The sequence below is a fragment of the Frankliniella occidentalis genome, unplaced genomic scaffold, assembly GCF_000697945.3.
Source record: "Frankliniella occidentalis isolate FOCC.00 unplaced genomic scaffold, Focc_3.1 Scaffold7, whole genome shotgun sequence".
NCBI classification, from domain to species: domain Eukaryota; kingdom Metazoa; phylum Arthropoda; class Insecta; order Thysanoptera; family Thripidae; genus Frankliniella; species Frankliniella occidentalis.
The window spans coordinates 683,650-690,834 of NW_026267137.1; positions in this window are offsets into that span (position 1 = coordinate 683,650).

The window sequence follows — 7,185 nt, forward strand, 5'->3', positions numbered from 1 at the left end:
GGGGGGAGGGTGTCGCGTCCCCTACTCACGGATCCGCAGCCGGGCCCAGGGCGGGGCGACGGGGCCGCGGGGCCGGGGCTAGCCACGGAACCGCTGTTCGGTAAATTGCATGACTCCCCGTCGCCGTCGCCCCATATCCACCTAATGTTACAGGCGCGAGCGTGGGAGTTTTACCAGGACGACGTCCTCTGCCCGAAACGAGATAAATTACACCACAAGGCATGTTGTATTGAACTTATGCAGTATGCGTGTCGGTTAAGGGCAAGGGATCGATAAGTTGGTTCTCTTTCTTTGGAGGGGGGGGGGGGGCGAATTTATTCACAGATATTCACACATTATAATTCTTGCCCGTCGTTTGCTTTCCAACAGACAACACACCTCTATAGGTAGGAGTATACACACAAGCACGTCACATCGCAAGGAATTACGTTTACCCGCAGCATAACTACCCTCGGCCAAAGCCTCAGGAACATGGATTCACCTCGCACCCACCCGCCGAGAGGGCCCGTCCTATTTCATCGTTTATCGCCTGGCACATACAAACATCGCGGAGGGGCAGGCCGTTTCTCACTGCTGCGCCCCCGTTTGAATAGAGGCGGCTGGTAGGAGTGGAAAATATATGAAAAGATAGAGGGGAGGAAAACACGTGGAGCGGCACGGGGTGATAATACACGGTATCCCCCGCTTCCACCCGCTCCTTTTTCCCCCCTCTACCACCATCAAATCCCATGAAAGGTGAAGGTACTCAGGCGGTCGAAAGGGCAGGGCAGGGTGAGGCAGACTACTACTTGTTGCTGGGAGCGATACGAAAAAAAAAGCGTTTCTACCTCGCTCTCTGCTCTACTTTACCATCACAACAGAGATCACAACATGATCCCCGTACGGAACGGACACAGCCGGCAACCGGAGGCGTCGACAACCCCTCATTAGCAAAGGGGTCGGTGTGGAGTCGTATGCGGCGTGGGAGGGATGGGGTCGGGAAGAGGGGGCGGTATGACGAGCCCTGGGGGTATACAGCGGATCCAGCTGGGACTTTCCTGTCATCTTAATGAAGCAGCCGACAGAGTGAATTTATGAACGCGAGTTCGCTCCAAAAATACAACACGCATGTAGAAAAAATAACAGTAATAAATGCACATGTGTGTGCGTGCGTGAAAGTCTGAGTCACTCACACCGTACACCACCTTCTGGTAAAGACCTTGGGGGCTCTCCAAAAAGGGGGATTTTGCAGAGATCGTGATGGAGAGGAAAAGATTGCTTACTTCCTTACAGGAAACAATGCCTGATTATTTTGAAGAAAACTGAAAAACTTTAAGAAACTAATTTAATTTGAGGAAAATTCCTCCCCACGAAATATGGAAATTTCCCTCAAAATCTGAGAATTCCTCAAACTACAGAAGTTTCCCAAAGTTCCCTTTTTTATATTTTTTAAAAATATATCAGACATTCGAATGTGCCCCAAGACGATCTTTTAACCGTTTTAGGAATTTGACAAATTCTCATTGGATCATACATTTTTACAACATCTCGTGTAATTCGTTACTTACAAGAAATAACGGCGTAGAATAACAAATTTATTTTTCAAGGACAAGGACTCACGTGGTCGTACAAACTGTTAGGTTACGAATACATTCCGAACGAGGGAAAGTTCAAATCGCTGAGCTCTGTGGGATCCCCTCTTTTGACCACCGGTCGCAGCTCGGTCAGAGCGCTATCCACGTGCAGGTAACAGCTGAGGAAGAGTCGGCACTAACCGAGTGAGGCCAGTGGCCAGGCCAGTGTCGGTTGGTCAAAAGGGGTGATTTGGCAGGGCTCTGCCGTCTGCCGTACACATTTCCTCTTGCATCGCGGTAGTCGCAGTGTACGCACGACTGACTGTCAAACGAATCTTGCGCTGATTTGCACTCCTGCTTTCGACCCTTCGTTTATGACGAAAAGTCGAACGTCACACAACATGTACACAGCACACGCTTCAGCAAGACCACAGATCGTACAAAAACGTTGTACGCGTTATACGAAACGTCAGTACCCGCCAGGATGCCTCTGGACCGCGGCCCTGGCCCTGTCGAGTCGGCCCTGTCGGCGGCGGTGATGTGGCTGGCTGGCAGCGACGGGCCGCAGGGTGCCGGCCGCCGGCAGCGAGAAGAGGAGATTATCATATAAATCATTGACGGGTGATGGGTCGGGACATCGGATGGAATGGCCTGGAATAGGGTGGGGTGCTATAGGTCCCGCGGTATCTCGTCTCCGTTTCGATTCGATTCTCGCCGCACGCGCATCGCTTTTCCCGCCTCGCGCCACCAGCAAGCAGCAGCACTGTCGTCGTCGGGAGAATCCATATTTCCAGCGGAATTTGACTGATCCGCAGCCTCGTCCGCAGCCCCGACGAAAGGCGGCGAACGAAGCGCGCGCACAGATCGGCAAACGGATCGGAGTGCGTCGAGGTGCGGCCAAAGCATTGCCACTTTAACAAAAACCGTCAAGTTAGACAAAAAAATAGGATGCAAAAACGCGCGCTACTTGCGTCGGCACAGTGTTCACAAAAATTAACATTGCGCTAACGAACTTGATGTCGTTTTTGAGTAAAAGTGGTACTAATGCTCGTCGATCCCACACTAGAAGTGATGGCAGAAGGAGTCTGAGGTTGGAAAAGCGTCTTCATGATGGTGGCGTGGCCAAGGCCCTTCAAATTACGGCAATTTGGCGCAGCATGGCACTCAGCCCAGCCCTGCCAGCGGATTGAAATTAATCGAAAACGATTGGTTCTAGGCGCCGGGCAGGGCTGGCAGCGCAAAACGTCTGAGCTGAGCGCGCCCTCCATACCGGTTCACACTAACCGCGAGGACATCTCCGTCAGTCGAAATGGAAATGATAAAGACCTGGAGTAATAAGATCAAAAGAGCAAAGCGATACACGTGGCGTTAAGCAGTACTGAGATATTAGAGAGCGGTAATGTTTTGACATGAATGCCAGAGACCTTCATGCGTGTTAACAAGTTCACATGCAACATTTTGAAAGCCATAGAATTTACGTCTGGTAATCCAAGGCAAGCCCTTACATATGAGACCAAAAGCTCCAAGGCTTTTCCTTGAAAGCAGATGGTTTCAATGTAGATTTTGGGATTTCAAAGGTCGATCTTGAAATTATCCACCCGTCCTCGAAATTCACGTGAAGAAAGCTGTTTGACTTCTTTCCATTGACCAGCAGAGCCGATAAAATGCAACGTAGCGCTCAACGTGACGTCGCCTGCCAGAAGCTGGACATGCGCGCGTGGCTGTCGACCTGTTTACACAACCAAATGAGAATCAGGTCACATGTAATGCAGTATTTCACCTGATTAGCGTACTTGCTTCAGAGTCTGAGTACAGCGTGCTCTTCATATGGTTTATTCATGGCGTTCATTCGCACCTAGCTCGCTGGCACAATCGAAATATGCGCGAATAATTCTTTCTTTCTTTCACGCAGAGTTCGTAGCTAGGGAGCAAACAAATGCAAATAATATAGTGGATATAACATTATAAGAGTTTAATACTCGTAGGCAGTGGGCCAACAAAGCGTTTAAATGTTTACTTGATTTATTTTTAAAAATATATAATCAGCTATGCGTTATCTTTAACAGCCAGTGGCACGCAATTTGGACTATATAAATAGAATATTTTTTGTAGAATTTAAATAACAAATGCAAACAAAAGAAAAGGCGTCAAAATGTGTAGTGCGGCCTTATGTCAGCATGTGTGCGGCAATGGAATTCCCCTTCGTGGGGCATCCTTTACCGTGAAATATTAACAGCAATGATTGACAACTCGCATCCCACTCGTTTGGTGAATCACTCAGATTAAAAAGTGAAATACATATTGGTTCTGGTTGGACTTTGACAAGGGCGCATCTCGCCCCGATGAGAAATTCTCGATACTACAGGAGGGGTCGCTCAATCACCTTTCGCTGTAAGCTACGGTGCGGTGCGGTTTGTCCCTCCAGCCCCCCCCCCCCCCTCTCTCTCTCTCCGAGGGCCGTAACAAGGCAAAGTTTACTGAATTGCCTCCACAGTCAGTTGGAGAACGGCGATCAATTCTGGGGGCGGTGGGGAGGATGAGGTGTCCCTGGTCAGCCAACAACTTTACCGACGGTCTGTCCTAGCACCCCTTCCCCCCTCCCACGTGCCCATTGGCCCATCTCAATGCAATCCCTCCCCTACCCCGCATCCCAAAAGTTACCCCAGTACCCTACTGCAACCCCCTCCCAGGTCCCGCCGCCAGCGCCGGTCGCTCTCTCCGCGTGTGCACGACTGTCCGAAAATTTCGAACGATGTATCAGAGAAAAATGTGATTTCCTTTCTTTTGACAACTGCAGTAAGAATTTCGGTAGATTGAAGTGTTTCCCCAGCACCTACAACGCTCAACAACCAGCAGGTTGGAGGCAGTGTTCCCGTGCCGTCATGCATCAAGAGTCCTCCTCCGCGCCAGATTCGAGGCGCTAACTTGGGGACGCCTCAGGAGTAGTTTGATGATGAGATACATTTGTGGGGATACAGGCTGCGGGGACGTCGGTGGGCAGGCTGCGTGGCGGGACGTGGCGGGGCGTGGAAGTCCCGCAGGGTAAGTCTAGCAGAAACTTGCTGCTTGGTCAAAGCGACACGGCAAGGACAATGGTGCATCGTGACCGAGGCAGGATGGCATGCGCATCAAAGACACCTCGGCCTCCACTGTGAGGGCCTCCAGCGCGCCAGGATTGTATGCATTGACTGAAATTCTATAAACTCTCGACAATCGATCTAGAGCCTCAAGTTACTCGAGTGTAACAATACTTACTGCAAGGATGCTGTTTTCCGCAAGGCAGGTAGGCATGACCAGTAATGGTTAATCCAAAAGTCATCACGGCAAAGCCGCTGGTGTCGCGGTCTGGTCTGAGGCCGCCTGGGACCGCGCGGCGGAGCGTGGCCGGACAAACTTATAACTTTATCATCACTCCCAATAGGACTGGAGACAGGCGCCGACTGGCCGGCTAACTGAGTGGGCGTACAGCAAACAGTTTGCTCCCAGGCGGACAGAGCGGGTGTGGAGAGTAAGAGAGTGAGAGATAGCGAGTTAGAGAGAGAGGGGGAGGGGGGGAGGGGGGGTCCCGCGGGCAGAACAAGCAGACAAGAGCTTGTGGCAGAGGGCGCGCGGTGCGAGACCCCATCGTCACGACGCCGCTGCAAACACTATCACGGTAAAATAATGTTACAGGAACAAGCCTCAACAGTTCAAACCCCCTCAAAATTTTACCAGAGGAATAACTGCAAAAACACATTTATTTTATATTTTAATTTTTTGAATCGTTGTGCACGTTGTGCTTCCAGAAGTTTTGCAGAGTATGAAATCAATAACAGCGCCCGAAGCGGCACTCACACAACTTCGGACCGCACTGGCCCGCACTGCTCAGGGCGGCCGGGTCCGGTGACACACACTGCAATCCAATTCCAAAACAATTCCTGGTCAGAATGAGGCTGTGCTGCCAAATAAAAAAGGGAACGGCCACGCCAATTTGATGAGTTACTCATCTCGCAAAAGTTATAGGGGGTGTCGCGGGGCCGGTGGCATGTTGGAGGGGGAAGAAATATTACACGCGCTGCTCATACACAACGAAAATATTTCTATTTCAAGCATTTCATCACATTGAGATGGATTGTTGATTTTATTTTAATGGCCATTTACCGTATTTTACACTCTGAAAAATAGGTCAACGTGTGTCCGCCCTAGAATTGGAGCGTAGGTTTGAATCGTTGAGGTACAGGTAGAGAAGACGTACAGGGGTTAAAATAGGGAGAGACGGAGAGACACAGAGAAAGAAGATGTCGCCCGGATAGGGATGCCAGACCAGTCCGTAGGGGGAGAGAGATGGAAAATGGCGACACGGCGACAAAAAGAAAGTCGGAGGCGTGTCCGGTTCATACGTATCTCAGAGGGGCGGAAAGGGAAAGGGGGATTTCGCGAGGGTGCGCTGTGGTGACACGGGGGCTCAGAAGGCGAAGGGGGAGGGGGCTCATGCGGGCTGTGCGCGCTGCTAAATTGCCGGGAAGTAATGAAAATTGCCGGTGATTCTTTACTTTTGTCTCGGGCGCTAACGGTCGCTCGGTATATACAGTAAGTTTGCCAGCCTCAGCACCGTGCCAGATGTCCTGGCAGCCTTGAGTTGACACACACGGTGCTTGAGAATATGCCTTGCTTTACTTCGATGTTACACCGAGAAGATTCACTATGAAGGTTTACAGTGAACTTTCAGTTAGTGCACTCAGCCTAAAAAGGCTTAACGAAACTTTTTAATGACGTCTACAGTCACTCAGAGAATAGAAAAAGGTGGAATACGCTGTAGGAGAAAGTTTTAGATGCTTGATGTTGTTACTGATCATACCCATTTAGGCTCTTTTGATGCGGAATTGATTATATACAATAAAATGCTGTGCAGATTGTTCCACAGGGTGAAAGGTATTTTGATAAAACCAAAACAACAATGATTTTGGAAACGCCCCCCGAAAGAGTATTATAACCGCACCTTTGTTCTGCCCGTGGTGCCATCCATATCTATCCCACGAGAGCCGCGGTGTCACAGAAACGGAGTTCGATCACCCATCAATACTCGAACGCAGACCACTTGAGAGCGACGTATTCCGCGCCGATTTGTCCTACTTGCTACCCTGTTCAGTTCATTGTCACGCTCCTCCTCGCGCTCCCCTCCCGCCCCGCGCACCTTGGACGCACGTACCAACGTCAAATGCCGTTGAAACACAATTTGCGAAACCTGACGGGACTCTGAATGGCATCCCACACCCCCTTTCCTCTCCCCTCCTGTGGGCGTCGATCATCAGGGTAATGGGGGCAATGCTGCCGGGCAAGCTTCCTTGCGTCGAAACTTGGCGCAGGAGGTTCAAAGGAATAAAATAGAGCCCCTAGTGGGCCGCTTTCTACCACATGCAAGCGTGTTTTTTCTCTCTTTGCCAAGCACAGGCTCCCCGCGCAGCGCGCGCACCAGCACACACACACACACACACATCTACTCTTCTACAGTCGAGTAAACAAGCGAGCAGCGCCAAAGCCTCTTAATTTACTGCACTTAGGGGCCGTTCACAAATTACGTCACGCTTTTTGGGGCGATTTTTGACCCCCACCCCCCCTAAATCACGCACACATCACGTGCAGGTCTACCCCC